Genomic DNA, 9187 nt, shown 5'->3' on the forward strand with positions numbered 1-9187 from the left:
TCCAAGGGAAGTGGTGCTGGCTCCTACCCTGGGGGTCTTTAAGAAGAGGCTTGATGCCTACCTGGCTGGAGTCATTTGAGTCCAGTTTTTCTCCTGCCCAGGCGGGGGGTAGGACTTGAAGATCTACAAGGTCCCTTCCGACCCTACTTCTATGATTCTATCATAGGAAAGTATGACTGGATGGGACCTCATGAGGTCAGCTAGTCCAGCTGTCCCTTAAGGCAAGTTCATCTCCAAATAAACCATCCAAACCAAGTGTCTGTTCAACCTGCTCTTGAAAATTTCCAATGAGAGAGAGTCTACAATTTTTCTTGGTAGTCTGATCCAATGCTTGACCACCCTCATAGTTAGAAAGTTCCTCATAATCTCCAACCTAAATTTTCCCTGCTCTTGCTTGGGGCCATTGCTCCTACTGTATAGCCACAGACAAAAGCCCATCTCCATCCTCTCTCTGATAATCCTTCAGGTATTTGAAGACTACTTCTTAGGTTTCTTAATGATGGGAACTATATTTGCTCTTTTTTAATCATCTGGAACATCATCCAACCTCCATGAGTTTTTAAAGAAGATTGCCAATGGCTCCAAACTTACCTCAACCAATTCCTTCAGTACCCCAGGGTGCAGGCATCAAGCCCTGTGAACTTAAAAGTGTTTAGCTGCTCTAAGTAATCCTTAATCTGTTCTGCCATTACTCTAGGCTGTTTGTCTACTTTCCTATCTCTGCTACCAACTATATTTGTCACTTGGTAGCTGCCCCTATTTGTGAAAATTGAAGTAAAAAAGATATTAAATACTTCAGGCTTCTCTGCATCATCTGTAACTAGATTGCCTTCAGCACTCCCTTGCTGTTACACTGCCATTTTAGTGGCAAATTAAAAAATAAAGGGATTAAAAGGACGGGGTTGGGGGGGAGGGGAGGAAACTGGGAGAGAGAAGAAAAAAAAGTCCAAACTATATGGCAATGGAACCAGGAGAAGTGCCTATATTTCTAAAGATGTTTGCAATTCTGATTGTAAATTACAACAGTGGGCTAAAATCTAATTGTTCATATGCAAAGAATGCTCTAATTCTTCTCTTTCTCATATCTGGAGGCCCAGGGTCTGTCCTACAGTGTAGAATATGCTTAAGATTTTAAATTAAAACATACCTTAAAAAAATGTAAATTTAGAGCTGTCTGCTAGTAGCAACAACTGTGACCTGAAGAATACTTGTTCTATGAATTTAACTTCTGTGTCAATTTTTGTTTTGTTGTGTTCCATGGGGTTTTTTTTGGTGGTGGTAACATGGTGACTTGAGTCCGGTTAGTGTTTCTTATTCTGCATATATTTATTAGAATACTGATTTCTACATTAGAGAGTTACAAAGCGTCTGCTGCTGCTCAGAAAAAAGTCCATACTACATCTGTGGCTACCGAACGCCCTCCACGTATGGAGATAACTCTAGTTTTCTAAGTTGGTTTTGATGTGTTTGTGCATCTGATCTGCTACAACACTAAGATGTTTACTTGACAAAATCAGTCTTCTTGCTCACATACATTTTATTTTTTCTGGTTGTCAGCCTCTTCATGCAAACTGCACAATCATGGCATGTCTCTTGACTGTAAAGGATGAAGAACTCTTAATGCCTCTATCCATACTGCTTACCCATACATTTCCCAATGTGAGGAAAGTATGGACAATCAAGGCTTCAAATGCTTCTTGAAACTGGGTGTTTCAGCTTCTGTAACAAGCAATCAATTGTAATCTGGAGAGCTAGAGTACTGAATTTACATTTGAATCTGGATGTTTTGCTGCTTAGATATTGGTAAAGGGAATCTTTATAAAAAGGAACACCTGTACAAGCTCAAGCCCTTGGAGACCTTTTCTGAAGTCTGAATTTAATTACTTTCTCTTCTCAAGGGACAGACAGCAATGGCTACTCCCTATGTACTTATTAGGGTGTATTGTCTGAACCAAAATATGAATCCAAGTGAAGCCCTGTTTGACTCCTTCTGTTGAACATTGAGCTTTTGACAGTAAGATGGATACAGGGCTCTCAGGAGCTAATCTTCAGTGTGTTGAGCTTGCCTGTACACCTGCAATGGAAGGGAGTGCCATTCCAGATCCCCTGGTTCACGTAAGGGGGCGCAGAATCCTTACAGCACAAGAGGAGGATAATTGCCTGAGGACCAGAGGAGTATAGGAAGGTAGTAAGGCTTACCCTACGAATAAGATATAGGGAAAGCCTTGTTTTGATTTGTTCCTATCTGAAACTTAAAGCCGGCATGACAGTGGCTAGGTATCTGGAACCAACTTCCAAGGGAAGTGGTGTGGCTCCTACCCTGGGGGGGTCTTTAAGAGGAGAAGCCTTGATAATCACCTAGCTGGGGTCATATGAACCCAATATTCTTTCCTGCCCAGGACAGGGGGTCAGACTTGATGATCTACTTAGGTCCCTTCTGACCCTACATCTATGAATCTATAGGTAAAGACATTCAACAAGTCAGAGGTGGAATCGATAGCAGTTGCTTGGTTCTCTGTAAGGAGCATAGTTTAGATCAGTAAGATGAACAAAGCAAAGTTCATTGTAGCCAACATGAACCAAAACAAATGAGATGCATATGGCTCTAGGAGTCTACCACATGCAATCCTTAAATGTGCAAATGTCCTTTTAAATTTAAGTTACTTCTTTCCCTTTTTAAAAACATGCTGCTTGGCCAGCTAGCAAGTACTTTGTGTGGGGTTGAGCTCCACAAATTAATTTGCTAGCAAAAATAAATAATGGAGTAAAGTGTTCTCATTGTTCAGGATGCTGCCAGCAACTCCCTATTGGCTGGGGTCAGCACAAGACTTAGTTTAGTAGTGTAATTAGGTGACTGCAGGCTTTGACTGTTTAATTAAATATGACTTTGTGGGAATATTTTGTTGTCATGCAGCTGAAATTTGCTAGATACACACTTTTGGAGGTAGCACGTAAACTTAGGAAATGATAGTCTTTGATCTTTGAGGTTTCTTTCAGTTCTTTGAAGATTTTTTAAGTAAGCTGCTACACAAGTGTTAATTTAATGCAGTAAAATGGAAAAAAAAAATAATCTTGAGTCTGGGTATACTAAGTAACATCAAAAAACTTGCTTTGCATATATCTTTTAAACAGTAATCCTTCTTTCTAAACCAGTTTTCCAAAGATTTTAGTGTTTGTTTCACTTTTAGAAATCATAGCAAACATTTTTTTGACTTTTTTCACGTTATCTTCCTAGCTTTCATTTTCTTTCCGTTTTATTATTTTAATCCTTTTTGGAACATATAATCATGTTACTCTTTCCCTCAGTGATATGGATGCTAGTATAAAGGCTAACTTAAATTTCCTTGGTTCTTTTCTTCCGTCTTCTACTTATCTTCCCCTGGTTTCTTTGTTATAATTGAGTACCACACAAACATCCGCATACTTATCTCCATAACACCCTCCCAGGATAGGAAAATGCTATTATCTCTATTTTATGTATGTGGATATGAGCCTAAGGAAAACTAATTCACTTGCCCAATGTAACACAGGAAATCTCTGGAAGAACTGGGATATGAGTTATCCTAAGTCTCAGGCTGGGACACAAACTTCTGCCCCCCCCCCCCCTTTCTCTCTCATCATTTCCTTCTCCTTTCCTTCTGTTCATTTTTAAAGATGCATATTGATTTTTTTATTTACCTGGGGTTATTTATTATAATATACTGTTGGCTTGTAGGTATTCTTATACAATGAAAATAATTTGGGGGAAAATAGAGAATGGAGTAAGTGCTGTGCACAGTGCATTAACTGTGATCTGGAGAGGCTGCTGAGCTTTAAAGGAATTTTTTGACTTTTTTTTCCCTGTTTTTTCTCCCCATATTTTAACTATGTTTTTCTGAACCAGATAATATTTTTAAGAGACATTTGTCTAGCTATCCACTATAACATAGGAATAAGGGTCCTTGTCCTGGCCAGATGCAATGAACACCAATTCAGTGACCTAATCATTTGAGAGGAGAGACTATTAATAACTTGTCACTTCATTTTTTCAGGAAAGGTACAACGACAAATTATCCCACACAGACCTAAAGCAATCATTCTCCACCAAGCCTCGGCCCAGTTGGAACAAAAAGCTACTTTTACTTCCCTTATAGGCAACATGGGGTTAACAAGCTACATTAACCACAAAATGTCTTCAGGAGTCAACCTGTCATTCATTACTTGTTTACCAGAGGGATCGAAAGAATATGCAGCCAGGCTATTTTAGGCCATTCAACTTCATTCTTCAAGGCATATACTGTTAACAGTGACAGGTAATGAACACTTTTTTCCTTCTGGGCCTCCATTTTACACATAGGCAGCTACATTATGGGCATATTTGCATCCCTCTGAAACATGGGTCACTACTCCAGCTCACATACTGGGTTTAAGAGGGCCTGTGATCTGTTTGGTCTGACCCAGGATAGCAGCCTCTACGTTCATGTGGAAATAAGGTTGAACTGCCATAAACACAAGGAGAGAGGATGCGCAGTGGCAGCTTGCCCTACAGAAAGTTGTTTGTGTTTTCCTGCTGAGCTCTTTGCTTTCACAAAAATATATTTCAGACATAGCTGTAGTAGCTCTTGTTGTCCAACTTTACAAAGTACTCATTATTTTTGAGAGACTCTTGTTCTCAGCAGCAGGGGAGGTGGGTGATGGGGCTCTGTGTTGTCACTTGTCCTTGTAAACTGTGTTTCCCGCTAAGCATATCTAGCTTTTCTGTTCAAAATAAAATTCTCTGTCATCTAGAGCTTCATCCGGTTCCACCAAAGAAGATGCAGCCACAAAAGAAAACAACTAATTAAGAGACGGCTGCTTAGGTTAAGCCATTATCCCTCCTAAATTTAGTTAAATTCATAAAATGGGTGGTATAGAATGAGTAGTTGAATCACTAGTGACATATAGGCTTTCTCTGCATTTCTTCCAAGGGATTAGCATATTAACTGGTTGTAAAGCTGTGGCAGACAGTGGCTGACAATTGCTTAGGTTTTCTCATCTCAGCTCATCTCATGATCTGTTACCGTGTTGTATATGTAGCCCATATCATGATTCACAAATCAATAGATGAATCTATAATCTTCAAGTTCATCATAACCATAATAATTGAATGTATCTCTTTATAGAGTTAGGTCGCAAGCACTTTTTCTATACTATATAACCTTTAGGAGAGAGAGATGTCATTTCTCTGTCCAGAATAGCCACTTGCTGGGTGGTTGGAGCACTCGCCTGTAGAAGGACTCAAATTCTTGTTCCTGAGCTCTGCTCTTCCAGATGGGCTTTTCACTCTTCTGGCTAGTATAAGCGTAACTCATGTCCTGAGATTCCAGCATAATGCTAAGAATGTTTTCCTAAAAGTTTAATCAAAACTTGTGCCTTCACTGCAAAATGTTTTGGATTGGATGAATTTATATTCTTTAATTTAAGAAAAAAAACAGACGAAAACCTGAAAAAAATCTGAAGTCAACTCTACCATGTTAGACTATTACGGCTTGAATATATGTTCTTTTTCTCATAATAATCATTTAACATTCAGTAAGGATTGTTAAATTGACAACTTATGTTTCATTGATAAATGACATGCTCCAGTCCAGGTTGCTATAGTGGAGCAGCCAGATAGCCCACTTTTTCTTTGTTTTGATATATCCTACCTCCTCCACTGGTGTTAGGGCTAAGGCTCTGTTCTTCTTAGCATATATTTTGGGATATAAATGCCAGGGAAATAATGGAGTGCACTACTGTTAAGAAATGTTAAAATTTAAATGTTGAAGTTTTAGCAGCATATATACATAGCAGCAGTTATAGCAGCTTTTGGATAAATAATGGGAAAAAATGAAATGGAAAAGAGGTTACTGGATCCTACTGCTATTTAAACACTTCCCTTTCCTTAATCAAGAAATTTTTGTGGAAGAAAGAAAAATAGAATAACACTTTAAGGCAGAAAAACTGCAAAAGATTCAGATAATATATTGAAAAGGAAGGAGACTGGGTCAAAGTGGGGGACTAATTGAGTCATTAGAGCAACAGGATTGAAGGATCTGCATCTCAACCAGCTGTTCAAGCTTTCTGACGTTTTCCAGTGACTACTATTGACTTCTGTAGAAATCAACACAAAAACCAGGCCATACCTAAAACCTGCTGGGCATATTCTTACTTTTAAAAAATCTTCTATATGTAGTAATGCATCCATACTATTTTACAAAACCCTGAATAGGTTTAATTAGCATGGTTTATTCATTTTCCAAAGCATTTCTAGTGTACCATTGAATCAAGATAAACACATTTGAAAATGTTTATTCAACCTGCCCTGCTAACCTAAGGATCATGTTTCTTCTAAAGACATTTTGACCATTAACTCAGGAAGAAGGGACTTGTTTAGAATAATATGTTTTTGTTCTTTTTTTCTGTGAAGCTCTTTCTCCTTGATTATCAAAAGTCCGTAACTGCTGTGGACTAAAGCTATTGATTTCTCAAAATGATCTTTGTTTACTTGGCAAACATTACAACTACCATCTTAGTTGCTGTTTTAAGTGAGTCATGAGTTGTCATAACCCTTTATTAGCAAGAACAAATCTTCCCAATATTCTTTTGCTTTACAGTAGTCTTTTGCTTTTGCTTTTCAAGCTATTGTTGACTTCTGATGGATTATTTGAGAGGCAGCAGTTTGTATATGCGACTGACTAAGATTATCCCTGGTCTTAGTAAAACTGACATTTGAGGACATGATTAGCAGGAATTGACTTGCTGCTATAAGGTTATTCATGAGGTGGGAGTTTTCTCTTGTGTCTTGCCCAACTTTTATTTATTTCATTTAAGATATCAGTAGCAGTGTAGTATTGTAATTCTGCTGTAACAATTATTATGAAATGATTTCTCTTTTGTGTATAAAGCTTTTGCTCATTCTGTTCTATCAGTCCAGTCCTAACTCATTTCACTTTTGTCTTTTGCCAGCATGGAAAGTTCCCTGCGGTTGCCTTGTAGCATTTTTTGTATGAGATTGGGATTGCATGACATTGTTTAAACTGTTTCAGACAGCTTTAATTTTAGCTCATCTAGTACTTCTGTCACTCTTAATGGACTGAAGTGCTGAATGTTTTAATGACTGGAAGGGTCTGAAATAATAGGCTTCCTACCATATGAGGCCCTGGCAGCAGGGAGAGGTTGTACCACTGGTAAAATTAGTAGTCAAGTTATAATTTAGGTCATGAAACTTGATCACTTTTTAAAATTACACTTCATTATAGTTCAAAAAGTAAAGTAGAGAAAGTAATTTTGTTTCTAAATGATGACTCTCTTTAATTCTCAAGGTAATATTTTGTTCCCAAAAAAGCTGGTAAGGTAAACCTCCCCCCCCGCTCCCCCCCAAGTGGTTTTACTGACAAAGGTATTCATTTTACCTTTAACAACTTTTCATTTCTTGGGCTGTTACTACTTTCACTTGGCTCCATTGTTTTGTCTCCTGCTTTCCTCCTCAAGTGATCACTTTTGTTATATTAGAGTACCAGAGGCATAATTAGCTGTGTTTGTGTCCTGAGCAAACCCTGCTAAAAGTTGCGAGTGGGGTGGGAATGAGAGGTGCTGCTGAACACTGCAGAGGTGCTAGCATGGTAGGGGACAGGATATGGGGCTGAGAATCTTAACTACTGCCACAACATGGTGTGTCCACCCTGGGCACATTTATATGAGATGACTTAATGGGCAGTGGACGATTCTATTGCACATTAGCTTGTCATGGCAAACACCATGCTAATACACTAATGCACGGTAGAATTAGTCTATTGCACATTAAGCATCACAAAAAAAGTTCACTGTTGCTGTTGTGCATTAGTTTAAATTTACAAAAGGGTCTATTATTTTTTATTTATAAAATGAGAGAAAAGAGGTAGTGCAATTCTAAGAAAACTTAAAAAAAAAGTCATAAAATGTAGAAATGCATATATTTTTCAACTAAAGAAAGTGTGATATGATAGAGAATGATCCTTGTAAGTAGTGGATGTGAATGTATGGATGACAATCAAAGTAGTAAAACTATTATATATTGTACTAAAATAACTTTAGTACTGAAGAGAGGACAGGGAGGTCTGGGTGAGGGAGATCCCCTGCCCTCCATTAATGCTGACCTTGTAAAGGAACACCTTGAGAAGTTGGATATCTTCAAGTCAGCTGGCCCTGACAATCTACACCCCAGGTTACTCAAGGAGCTGGCGAGCATCATCCCAGCCTCTGGCATGGATCATTGAGAACTCCTGGCGCTCTGGTGTAGTGCCCGAAGACTGGAAGAAGGCCAATGTGGTGCCGATCTTCAAGAAAGGGAGGAAAGTTGATTCAGCTAACTATAGGGCCATCAGCCTGACCTCTATCCCGGGGAAGGTCTTAGAAAAGTTTATTAAAGAGGCCATCCTTAATGGACTGGCCGATGCCAAGATCCTGAGGGACACCCAGCATGGGTTTGTTGCGGGTAGGTCTTCCTTGACCAATCTTATTTCCTTCTATGACCAGGTGACCTATCACCTGGACAGGGGAGAAGAGATTGATGTTATATATCTTGACTTCAATAAAACCTTCCATCTGGTATCCCATGATCACCTCTTGGCAAAACTGGCCAATTGTGGCCTTGGGTCCACCACGATCCACTGGCTGGGGAATTGGCTCCATGCTTGGACCCAGAGGTTAGTAATTGACAGAAGTCAATCATCATGGTGCCCTGTGACCACTGGGGTGCCCCAAGGCTCTGTCCTTGGACCCATATTGTTCGACGTCTTCATTAATGATGTGGACATTGGAGTCAGAAGCGGACTGGGCAAATTTGCTGATGACATCAAACTTTGAGGCAAAGCATCCACACCAGAAGACAGGGGGGCAATCCAGGCTGACCTGGACAGGCTCAGCGAATGGGTGGATGAGAACCTGATGGTGTTTAACACTGAAAAGTGCAAGGTTCTCCACTTTTCAAGGAAAAACCTGCAGCATCCTTATAGGCTCAGCAGTGCTGCGCTGGCTAGCACTGTGGAAGAAAGAGACTTGGGGGTCATCATTGACCACAAGATGAACATGAGCCTGAAATGCGATGCTGCAGCTAGTAAAGTGATGAAAACACTGGCTTGCATCCATAGATGCTTCACAAGTAAATCCCAGGATGTCATTCTCCCCTTGTACTCGGCCTTGGTGAGGC

The sequence above is a fragment of the Crocodylus porosus genome, unplaced genomic scaffold (assembly GCF_001723895.1).
Source record: "Crocodylus porosus isolate Cpor-Errol unplaced genomic scaffold, CroPor_comp1, whole genome shotgun sequence".
NCBI classification, from domain to species: domain Eukaryota; kingdom Metazoa; phylum Chordata; order Crocodylia; family Crocodylidae; genus Crocodylus; species Crocodylus porosus.